This window comes from Diprion similis, chromosome 4 (genome assembly GCF_021155765.1).
Source record: "Diprion similis isolate iyDipSimi1 chromosome 4, iyDipSimi1.1, whole genome shotgun sequence".
Classification (NCBI taxonomy): domain Eukaryota; kingdom Metazoa; phylum Arthropoda; class Insecta; order Hymenoptera; family Diprionidae; genus Diprion; species Diprion similis.
Genome location: NC_060108.1, coordinates 3763253 through 3776759, shown reverse-complemented (window position 1 = coordinate 3776759; position 13507 = coordinate 3763253).

The window sequence follows — 13507 nt, the reverse complement described above, 5'->3', positions numbered from 1 at the left end:
CTTCGTGTTTTAAGCAATATCAAAACAAAGACGACCGTTTCCGGCGTAATTTGACGCGCTGAATGCGATGGAACAAGTTTTAGGTCGCTAGCATGTATAGAAAAAAAGTTACTCACCGATATCCACGAAACAAACAAACGGAATTCGACTTCGTGTATTAGGCAATATCAGAACAAAGACGACCGTTTCCGGCGTTATTTGACGCGCTGAATGCGATAAAACAAGTTTCAGGTCGCTAGCATGTATAGAAAAAAAGTAACTCACCGATATCCACGAAACAAACAAACGGAATTCGACTCCGTGTTTTGAGCAATATCAGAACAAAGACGACCGTTTCCGGCGTAATTCGACGCGCTGAATGCGATAAAACAAGTTTTAGGCCGCTAGCATGTATAGAAAAAAAGTGACCAACCGATATCTGAAAAACAAACAAACGGACTCCGACTTCGTCTATCGAGCAATATCAAAACAAAGACGGCCGTTTCCGGCGTAATTTGACGCGCTGAATGCGATAAAACAAGTTTTAGGTCGCTAGCATGTATAGAAAAAAAGTTACTCACCGATATCCACGAAACAAACAAACGGAATTCAACTTCGTGTTTTGAGCAATATCAGAACAAAGACGACCGTTTCCGGCGTAATTTGACGCGCTGAATGCGATAAAACAAGTTTTAGGTCGCCAGCATGTATAGAAAAAAAGTTATCAGCCGATATCTGAAAAACAAACAAACGGACTTCGACGTCGTGTTTTAAGCAATATCAGAACAAAGACGACCGTTTCCGGCGTAATTTGACGCGCTGAATGCGATAAAACAAGTTTTAGGTCGCCAGCATGTATAGAAAAAAAGTTATCAGCCGATATCTGAAAAACAAACAAACGGACTTCGACGTCGTGTTTTAAGCAATATCAAAACAAAGACGACCGTTTCCGGCGTAATTTGACGCGCTGAATGCGATGGAACAAGTTTTAGGTCGCTAGCATGTATAGAAAAAAAGTTACTCACCGATATCCACGAAACAAACAAACGGAATTCGACTTCGTGTATTGGGCAATATCAGAACAAAGACGACCGTTTCCGGCGTTATTTGACGCGCTGAATGCGATAAAACAAGTTTCAGGTCGCTAGCATGTTTAGAAAAAAAGTAACTCACCGATATCCACGAAACAAACAAACGGAATTCGACTCCGTGTTTTGAGCAATATCAGAACAAAGACGACCGTTTCCGGCGTAATTTGACGCGCTGAATGCGATAAAACAAGTTTTAGGCCGCTAGCATGTATAGAAAAAAAGTGACCAACCGATATCTGAAAAACAAACAAACGGACTCCGACTTCGTCTATCGAGCAATATCAAAACAAAGACGGCCGTTTCCGGCGTAATTTGACGCGCTGAATGCGATGGAACAAGTTTTAGGTCGCTAGCATGTATAGAAAAAAAGTTACTCACCGATATCCACGTAACGAACGAACGGAATTCGACTCCGTGTTTTAAGCAATATCAAAACAAAGACGACCGTTTCCGGCGTAATTTGACGCGCTGAATGCGATAAAACAAGTTTCAGGTCGCTAGCATGTATAGAAAAAAAGTTATCAGCCGATATCTGAAAAACAAACAAACGGACTTCGACGTCGTGTTTTAAGCAATATCAAAACAAAGACGACCGTTTCCGGCGTAATTTGACGCGCTGAATGCGATGGAACAAGTTTTAGGTCGCTAGCATGTATAGAAAAAAAGTTACTCACCGATATCCACGAAACAAACAAACGGAATTCGACTCCGCGTTTTGAGCAATATCAGAACAAAGACGACCGCTTTTGGCGTAATTTGACGCGCTGAATGCGATGAAACAAGTTTTAGGTCGCTAGCATGTATAGAAAAAAAGCTACTCACCGATATCCACGAAACAAACAAACGGAATTCGACTTTGCGTTTTGAGCAATATCAGAACAAAGACGACCGTTTCCGGCGTAATTTGACGCGCTGAATGCGATCAAACAAGTTTCAGGTCGCTAGCATGTATAGAAAAAAAGTTATCAGCCGATATCTGAAAAACAAACAAACGGACTTCGACGTCGTGTTTTAAGCAATATCAAAACAAAGACGACCGTTTCCGGCGTAATTTGACGCGCTGAATGCGATGGAACAAGTTTTAGGTCGCTAGCATGTATAGAAAAAAAGTTACTCACCGATATCCACGAAACAAACAAACGGAATTCGACTCCGCGTTTTGAGCAATATCAGAACAAAGACGACCGCTTTTGGCGTAATTTGACGCGCTGAATGCGACAAAACAAGTTTTAGGTCGCTAGCATGTATAGAAAAAAAGCTACTCACCGATATCCACGAAACAAACAAACGGAATTCGACTTTGCGTTTTGAGCAATATCAGAACAAAGACGACCGTTTCCGGCGTAATTTGACGCGCTGAATGCGATCAAACAAGTTTCAGGTCGCTAGCATGTATAGAAAAAAAGTTACTCACCGATATCCACGAAACGAACGAACGGAATTCGACTTCGTGTTTTAAGCAATATCAAAACAAAGACGACCGTTTCCGGCGTAATTTGACGCGCTGAATGCGATAAAACAAGTTTTAGGTCGCAAGCATGTATAGAAAAAAAGTTACTCACCGATATCCACGAAACAAACAAACGGAATTCAACTTCGTGTTTTGAGCAATATCAGAACAAAGACGACCGTTTCCGGCGTAATTTGACGCGCTGAATGCGATAAAACAAGTTTTAGGTCGCCAGCATGTATAGAAAAAAAGTTATCAGCCGATATCTGAAAAACAAACAAACGGACTTCGACGTCGTGTTTTAAGCAATATCAAAACAAAGACGACCGTTTCCGGCGTAATTTGACGCGCTGAATGCGATGGAACAAGTTTTAGGTCGCTAGCATGTATAGAAAAAAAGTTACTCACCGATATCCACGAAACAAACAAACGGAATTCGACTTCGTGTATTGGGCAATATCAGAACAAAGACGACCGTTTCCGGCGTTATTTGACGCGCTGAATGCGATAAAACAAGTTTCAGGTCGCTAGCATGTATAGAAAAAAAGTAACTCACCGATATCCACGAAACAAACAAACGGAATTCGACTCCGTGTTTTGAGCAATATCAGAACAAAGACGACCGTTTCCGGCGTAATTTGACGCGCTGAATGCGATAAAACAAGTTTTAGGCCGCTAGCATGTATAGAAAAAAAGTGACCAACCGATATCTGAAAAACAAACAAACGGACTCCGACTTCGTCTATCGAGCAATATCAAAACAAAGACGGCCGTTTCCGGCGTAATTTGACGCGCTGAATGCGATAAAACAAGTTTTAGGTCGCTAGCATGTATAGAAAAAAAGTTACTCACCGATATCCACGTAACGAACGAACGGAATTCGACTTCGTGTTTTAAGCAATATCAAAACAAAGACGACCGTTTCCGGCGTAATTTGACGCGCTGAATGCGATAAAACAAGTTTCAGGTCGCTAGCATGTATAGAAAAAAAGTTACTCACCGATATCCACGAAACAAACAAACGGAATTCGACTTCGTGTTTTGAGCAATATCAGAACAAAGACGACCGTTCCCGGCGTAATTTGACGCGCTGAATGCGATAAAACAAGTTTTAGGTAGCCAGCATGTATAAAAAAAAAGTTATCAACCGATATCTGAAAAACAAACAAACGGACTTCGACTTCGTGTTTTAAGCAATATCAAAACAAAGACGACCGTCTCCGGCGTAATTTGACGCGCTGAATGCGATAAAACAAGTTTGAGGTCGCTAGCATGTATAGAAAAAAAGTTACTCACCAATATCCACGAAACCAACTAACGGAATTCGACTTCGTGTTTTAAGTAATATCAAAACAAAGACGACCGTTTCCGGCGTAATTTGACGCGCTGAATGCGATAAAACAAGTTTCAGGTCGCTAGCATGTATAGAAAAAAAGTTACTCACCGATATCCACGAAACAAACAAACGGAATTCGACTCCGTGTTTTGAGCAATATCAGAACAAAGACGACCGTTTCCGGCGTTATTTGACGCGCTGAATGCGATAAAACAAGTTTTAGGTCGCTAGCATGTATAGAAAAAAAGTTACTCACCGATATCCACGAAACGAACGAACGGAATTCGACTTCGTGTTTTAAGCAATATCAAAACAAAGACGACCGTTTCCGGCGTAATTTGACGCGCTGAATGCGATAAAACAAGTTTTAGGTCGCTAGCATGTATAGAAAAAAAGTTACTCACCGATATCCACGAAACAAACAAACGGAATTCGACTTCGTGTTTTGAGCAATATCAGAACGAAGACGACCGTTTCCGGCGTAATTTGACGCGCTGAATGCGATAAAACAAGTTTCAGGTCGCTAGCATGTATAGAAAGAAAGTTACTCACCGATATCCACGAAACAAACAAACGGAATTCGACTTCGTGTTTTGAGCAATATCAGAACAAAGACGACCGTTTCCGGCGTAATTTGACGCGCTGAATGTTATAAAACAAGTTTTAGGTCGCCAGCATGTATAGTAAAAAAGTTATCAACCGATATCTGAAAAACAAACAAACGGACTTCGACTTCGTGTTTTAAGCAATATCAAAACAAAGACGACCGTTTCCGGCGTAATTTGACGCGCTGAATGCGATAAAACAAGTTTTAGGTCGCTAGCATGTATAGAAAAAAAGTTACTCACCGATATCCACGAAACGAACGAACGGAATTCGACTTCGTGTTTTAAGCAATATCAAAACAAAGACGACCGTTTCCGGCGTAATTTGACGCGCTGAATGCGATAAAACAAGTTTCAGGTCGCTAGCATGTATAGAAAAAAAGTTACTCACCGATATCCACGAAACAAACAAACGGAATTCGACTGCGTGTTTTGAGCAATATCAGAACAAAGACGACCGTTCCCGGCGTAATTTGACGCGCTGAATGCGATAAAACAAGTTTTAGGTAGCCAGCATGTATAAAAAAAAAGTTATCAACCGATATCTGAAAAACAAACAAACGGACTTCGACTTCGTGTTTTAAGCAATATCAAAACAAAGACGACCGTTTCCGGCGTAATTTGACGCGCTGAATGCGATAAAACAAGTTTGAGGTCGCTAGCATGTATAGAAAAAAAGTTACTCACCAATATCCACGAAACCAACGAACGGAATTCGACTTCGTGTTTTAAGTAATATCAAAACAAAGACGACCGTTTCCGGCGTAATTTGACGCGCTGAATGCGATAAAACAAGTTTGAGGTCGCTAGCATGTATAGAAAAAAAGTTACTCACCGATATCCACGAAATAAACAAACGGAATTCGACTCCGTGTTTTGAGCAATATCAGAACAAAGACGACCGTTTCCGGCGTTATTTGACGCGCTGAATGCGATAAAACAAGTTTTAGGTCGCTAGCATGTATAGAAAAAAAGTTACTCACCGATATCCACGAAACGAACGAACGGAATTCGACTTCGTGTTTTAAGCAATATCAAAACAAAGACGACCGTTTCCGGCGTAATTTGACGCGCTGAATGCGATAAAACAAGTTTTAGGTCGCTAGCATGTATAGAAAAAAAGTTACTCACCGATATCCACGAAACAAACAAACGGAATTCGACTTCGTGTTTTGAGCAATATCAGAACAAAGACGACCGTTTCCGGCGTAATTTGACGCGCTGAATGCGATAAAACAAGTTTTAGGTCGCTAGCATGTATCGAAAGAAAGTTACTCACCGATATCCACGAAACAAACAAACGAAATTCGACTTCGTGTTTTGAGCAATATCAGAACAAAGACGACCGTTTCCGGCGTAATTTGACGCGCTGAATGCGATAGAACAAGTTTTAGGTCGCCCGCATGTATAGAAAAAAAGTTATCAGCCGATATCTGAAAAACAAACAAACGGAATTCGACTTCGTGTTTTGAGCAATATCAAAACAAAGACGACCGTTTCCGGCGTAATTTGACGCGCTGAATGCGATAGAACAAGTTTCAGGTCGCTAGCATGTATAGAAAAAAAGTTACTCACCGATATCCACGAAACAAACAAACGGAATTCGACTTCGTGTTTTGAGCAATATCAGAACAAAGACGACCGTTTCCCGCGTTATTTGACGCGCTGAATGCGATAAAACAAGTTTCAGGTCGCTAGCATGTATAGAAAAAAAGTTACTCACCGATATCCACGAAACAAACAAACGGAATTCGACTTCGTGTTTTGAGCAATATCAGAACAAAGACGACCGTTCCCGGCGTAATTTGACGCGCTGAATGCGATAAAACAAGTTTTAGGTAGCCAGCATGTATAAAAAAAAAGTTATCAACCGATATCTGAAAAACAAACAAACGGACTTCGACTTCGTGTTTTAAGCAATATCAAAACAAAGACGACCGTTTCCGGCGTAATTTGACGCGCTGAATGCGATAAAACAAGTTTGAGGTCGCTAGCATGTATAGAAAAAAAGTTACTCACCAATATCCACGAAACCAACGAACGGAATTCGACTTCGTGTTTTAAGTAATATCAAAACAAAGACGACCGTTTCCGGCGTAATTTGACGCGCTGAATGCGATAAAACAAGTTTGAGGTCGCTAGCATGTATAGAAAAAAAGTTACTCACCGATATCCACGAAACGAACAAACGGAATTCGACTCTGTGTTTTGAGCAATATCAGAACAAAGACGACCGTTTCGGGCGTTATTTGACGCGCTGAATGCGATAAAACGAGTTTTAGGTCGCTAGCATGTATAGAAAAAAAGTTACTCACCGATATCCACGAAACGAACGAACGGAATTCGACTTCGTGTTTTAAGCAATATCAAAACAAAGACGACCGTTTCCGGCGTAATTTGACGCGCTGAATGCGATAAAACAAGTTTTAGGTCGCTAGCATGTATAGAAAAAAAGTTACTCACCGATATCCACGAAACAAACAAACGGAATTCGACTTCGTGTTTTGAGCAATATCACAACAAAGACGACCGTTTCCGGCGTAATTTGACGCGCTGAATGCGATAAAACAAGTTTTAGGTCGCTAGCATGTATAGAAAGAAAGTTACTCACCGATATCCACGAAACAAACAAACGGAATTCGACTTCGTGTTTTGAGCAATATCAGAACAAAGACGACCGTTTCCGGCGTAATTTGACGCGCTGAATGCGATAGAACAAGTTTTAGGTCGCCCGCATGTATAGAAAAAAAGTTATCAGCCGATATCTGAAAGACAAACAAACGGAATTCGACTTCGTGTTTTGAGCAATATCAAAACAAAGACGACCGTTTCCGGCGTAATTTGACGCGCTGAATGCGATAGAACAAGTTTTAGGTCGCTAGCATGTATAGAAAAAAAGTTACTCACCGATATCCACGAAACAAACAAACGGAATTCGACTTCGTGTTTTGAGCAATATCAGAACAAAGACGACCGTTTCCGGCGTTATTTGACGCGCTGAATGCGATAAAACAAGTTTCAGGTCGCTAGCATGTATAGAGAAAAAGTTACTCACCGATATCCACGAAATAAACAAACGGAATTCGACTCCGTGTTTTGAGCAATATCAGAACAAAGACGACCGTTTCCGGCGTAATTTGACGCGCTGAATGCGATAAAACAAGTTTTAGGCCGCTAGCATGTATAGAAAAGAAGTTACTCACCGATATCCACGAAACAAACAAACGGAATTCGACTTCGTGTTTTGAGCAATATCAGAACAAAGACGACCGTTTCCGGCGTAATTTGACGCGCTGAATGCGATAAAACAAGTTTTAGGTCGCCAGCATGTATAGAAAAAAAGTTATCAGCCGATATCTGAAAAACAAACAAACGGACTTCGACTTCGTGTTTTAAGCAATATCAAAACAAAGACGACCGTTTCCGGCGTAATTTGACGCGCTGAATGCGATAAAACAAGTTTCAGGTCGCTAGCATGTATAGAAAAAAAGTTACTCACCGATATCCACGAAACAAACAAACGGAATTCGACTTCGTGTTTTGAGCAATATCAGAACAAAGACGACCGTTCCCGGCGTAATTTGACGCGCTGAATGCGATAAAACAAGTTTTAGGTAGCCAGCATGTATAAAAAAAAAGTTATCAACCGATATCTGAAAAACAAACAAACGGACTTCGACTTCGTGTTTTAAGCAATATCAAAACAAAGACGACCGTTTCCGGCGTAATTTGACGCGCTGAATGCGATAAAACAAGTTTGAGGTCGCTAGCATGTATAGAAAAAAAGTTACTCACCAATATCCACGAAACCAACGAACGGAATTCGACTTCGTGTTTTAAGTAATATCAAAACAAAGACGACCGTTTCCGGCGTAATTTGACGCGCTGAATGCGATAAAACAAGTTTGAGGTCGCTAGCATGTATAGAAAAAAAGTTACTCACCGATATCCACGAAACGAACAAACGGAATTCGACTCCGTGTTTTGAGCAATATCAGAACAAAGACGACCGTTTCCGGCGTAATTTGACGCGCTGAATGCGATAGAACAAGTTTTAGGTCGCTAGCATGTATAGAAAAAAAGTTACTCACCGATATCCACGAAACAAACAAACGGAATTCGACTTCGTGTTTTGAGCAATATCAGAACAAAGACGACCGTTTCCGGCGTTATTTGACGCGCTGAATGCGATAAAACAAGTTTCAGGTCGCTAGCATGTATAGAAAAAAAGTTACTCACCGATATCCACGAAACAAACAAACGGAATTCGACTTCGTGTTTTGAGCAATATCAGAACAAAGACGACCGTTCCCGGCGTAATTTGACGCGCTGAATGCGATAAAACAAGTTTTAGGTAGCCAGCATGTATAAAAAAAAAGTTATCAACCGATATCTGAAAAACAAACAAACGGACTTCGACTTCGTGTTTTAAGCAATATCAAAACAAAGACGACCGTTTCCGGCGTAATTTGACGCGCTGAATGCGATAAAACAAGTTTGAGGTCGCTAGCATGTATAGAAAAAAAGTTACTCACCAATATCCACGAAACCAACGAACGGAATTCGACTTCGTGTTTTAAGTAATATCAAAACAAAGACGACCGTTTCCGGCGTAATTTGACGCGCTGAATGCGATAAAACAAGTTTGAGGTCGCTAGCATGTATAGAAAAAAAGTTACTCACCGATATCCACGGAACGAACAAACGGAATTCGACTCCGTGTTTTGAGCAATATCAGAACAAAGACGACCGTTTCCGGCGTAATTTGACGCGCTGAATGCGATAGAACAAGTTTTAGGTCGCTAGCATGTATAGAAAAAAAGTTACTCACCGATATCCACGAAACAAACAAACGGAATTCGACTTCGTGTTTTGAGCAATATCAGAACAAAGACGACCGTTTCCGGCGTTATTTGACGCGCTGAATGCGATAAAACAAGTTTCAGGTCGCTAGCATGTATAGAAAAAAAGTTACTCACCGATATCCACGAAACAAACAAACGGAATTCGACTTCGTGTTTTGAGCAATATCAGAACAAAGACGACCGTTCCCGGCGTAATTTGACGCGCTGAATGCGATAAAACAAGTTTTAGGTAGCCAGCATGTATAAAAAAAAAGTTATCAACCGATATCTGAAAAACAAACAAACGGACTTCGACTTCGTGTTTTAAGCAATATCAAAACAAAGACGACCGTTTCCGGCGTAATTTGACGCGCTGAATGCGATAAAACAAGTTTGAGGTCGCTAGCATGTATAGAAAAAAAGTTACTCACCAATATCCACGAAACCAACGAACGGAATTCGACTTCGTGTTTTAAGTAATATCAAAACAAAGACGACCGTTTCCGGCGTAATTTGACGCGCTGAATGCGATAAAACAAGTTTGAGGTCGCTAGCATGTATAGAAAAAAAGTTACTCACCGATATCCACGAAACGAACAAACGGAATTCGACTCCGTGTTTTGAGCAATATCAGAACAAAGACGACCGTTTCCGGCGTTATTTGACGCGCTGAATGCGATAAAACAAGTTTTAGGTCGCTAGCATGTATAGAAAAAAAGTTACTCACCGATATCCACGAAACGAACGAACGGAATTCGACTTCGTGTTTTAAGCAATATCAAAACAAAGACGACCGTTTCCGGCGTAATTTGACGCGCTGAATGCGATAAAACAAGTTTTAGGTCGCTAGCATGTATAGAAAAAAAGTTACTCACCGATATCCACGAAACAAACAAACGGAATTCGACTTCGTGTTTTGAGCAATATCAGAACAAAGACGACCGTTTCCGGCGTAATTTGACGCGCTGAATGCGATAAAACAAGTTTTAGGTCGCTAGCATGTATAGAAAGAAAGTTACTCACCGATATCCACGAAACAAACAAACGGAATTCGACTTCGTGTTTTGAGCAATATCAGAACAAAGACGACCGTTTCCGGCGTAACTTGACGCGCTGAATGCGATAGAACAAGTTTTAGGTCGCCCGCATGTATAGAAAAAAAGTTACTCACCGATATCCACGAAACAAACAAACGGAATTCGACTTCGTGTTTTGAGCAATATCAGAACAAAGACGACCGTTTCCGGCGTAATTTGACGGGCTGAATGCGATAAAACAAGTTTTAGGTCGCTAGCATGTATAGAAAGAAAGTTACTCACCGATATCCACGAAACAAACAAACGGAATTCATCTCCGCGTTTTGAGCAATATCAGAACAAAGACGACCGTTTCCGGCGTAATTTGACGCGCTGAATGCGATAAAACAAGTTTTAGGTCGCTAGCATGTATAGAAAAAAAGTTACTCACCGATATCTGAAAAACAAACAAACGGACTTCGACTTCGTGTTTTAAGCAATATCAAAACAAAGACGACCGTTTTCGGCGTAATTTGACGCGCTGAATGCGATAAAACAAGTTTTAGGTCGCTAGCATGTATAGAAAAAAAGTTACTCACCGATATCCATGAAACAAACAAACGGAATTCGACTCCGCGTTTTGAGCAATATCAGAACAAAGACGACCGTTTCCGGCGTAATTTGACGCGCTGAATGCGATAAAACAAGTTTTAGGTCGCTAGCATGTATAGAAAAAAAGTTACTCACCGATATCTGAAAATCAAACAAACGGACTTCGACTTCGTGTTTTAAGCAATATCAAAACAAAGACGACCGTTTCCGGCGTAATTTGACGCGCTGAATGCGATAAAACAAGTTTTAGGCCGCTAGCATGTATAGAAAAGAAGTTACTCACCGATATCCACGAAACAAACAAACGGAATTCGACTTCGTGTTTTGAGCAATATCAGAACAAAGACGACCGTTTCCGGCGTAATTTGACGCGCTGAATGCGATAAAACAAGTTTTAGGTCGCCAGCATGTATAGAAAAAAAGTTATCAGCCGATATCTGAAAAACAAACAAACGGACTTCGACTTCGTGTTTTGAGCAATATCAAAACAAAGACGACCCTTTCCGGCGTAATTTGACGCGCTGAATGCGATAAAACAAGTTCTCGGTCGCTAGCATGTATAGAAAAAAAGTAACTCACCGATATCCACGAAACAAACAAACGGAATTCGACTTCGTGTTTTGAGCAATATCAGAACAAAGACGACCGTTTCCGGCGTAATTTGACGCGCTGAATGCGATAAAACAAGTTTTAGGTCGCTAGCATGTATAGAAAAAAAGTTACTCACCGATATCCACGAAACAAACAAACGGAATTCGACTTCGTGTTTTGAGCAATATCAGAACAAAGACGACCGTTTCCGGCGTAATTTGACGCGCTGAATGCGATAAAACAAGTTTTAGGTCGCCTGCATGTATAGAAAAAAAGTTATCAACCGATATCTGAAAAACAAACAAACGGAATTCGACTCCGTGTTTTGAGCAATATCAGAACAAAGACGACCGTTTCCGGCGTAATTTGACGCGCTGAATGCGATAAAACAAGTTTTAGGCCGCTAGCATGTATAGAAAAGAAGTTACTCACCGATATCCACGAAACAAACAAACGGAATTCGACTTCGCGTTTTGAGCAATATCAGAACAAAGACGACCGTTTCCGATGTAATTTGACGCGCTGAATGCGATAAAACAAGTTTCAGGTCGCTAGCATGTATAGAAAAAAAGTTACTCACCGATATCCACGAAACAAACAAACGGAATTCGACTTCGTGTTTTGAGCAATATCAGAACAAAGACGACCGTTTCCGGCGTAATTTGACGCGCTGAATGCGATAAAACAAGTTTTAGGTCGCTAGCATGTATAGAAAAAAAGTTACTCACCGATATCCACGAAACAAACAAACGGAATTCGACTTCGTGTTTTGAGCAATATCAGAACAAAGACGACCGTTTCCGGCGTAATTTGACGCGCTGAATGCGATAAAACAAGTTTTAGGTCGCCTGCATGTATAGAAAAAAAGTTATCAACCGATATCTGAAAAACAAACAAACGGAATTCGACTCCGTGTTTTGAGCAATATTAGAACAAAGACGACCGTTTCCGGCGTAATTTGACGCGCTGAATGCGATAAAACAAGTTTTAGGCCGCTAGCATGTATAGAAAAAAAGTTACTCACCGATATCCACGAAACAAACAAACGGAATTCGACTTCGTGTTTTGAGCAATATCAGAACAAAGACGACCGTTTCCGGCGTAATTTGACGCGCTGAATGCGATAAAACAAGTTTTAGGTCGCCTGCGTGTATAGAAAAAAAGTTATCAACCGATATCTGAAAAACAAACAAACGGAATTCGACTCCGTGTTTTGAGCAATATCAGAACAAAGACGACCGTTTCCGGCGTAATTTGACGCGCTGAATGCGATAAAACAAGTTTTAGGCCGCTAGCATGTATAGAAAAGAAGTTACTCACCGATATCCACGAAACAAACAAACGGAATTCGACTTCGCGTTTTGAGCAATATCAGAACAAAGACGACCGTTTCCGGCGTAATTTGACGCGCTGAATGCGATAAAACAAGTTTCAGGTCGCTAGCATGTATAGAAAAGAAGTTACTCACCGATATCCACGAAACAAACAAACGGAATTCGACTCCGTGTTTTGAGCAATATCAGAACAAAGACGACCGTTTCCGGCGTAATTTGACGCGCTGAATGCGATAAAACAAGTTTTAGGCCGCTAGCATGTATAGAAAAGAAGTTACTCACCGATATCCACGAAACAAACAAACGGACTTCGACTTCGTGTTTTAAGCAATATCAAAACAAAGACGACCGTTTCTGGCGTAATTTGACGCGCTGAATGCGATAAAACAAGTTTTAGGTCGCTAGCATGTATAGAAAAAAAGTTACTCACCGATATCCACGAAACAAACAAACGGAATTCGACTTCGTGTTTTGAGCAATATCAGAACAAAGACGACCGTTTCCGGCGTAATTTGACGCGCTGAATGCGATAAAACAAGTTTTAGGTCGCCAGCATGTATAGTAAAAAAGTTATCAACCGATATCTGAAAAACAAACAAACGGACTTCGACTTCGTGTTTTAAGCAATATCAAAACAAAGACGACCGTT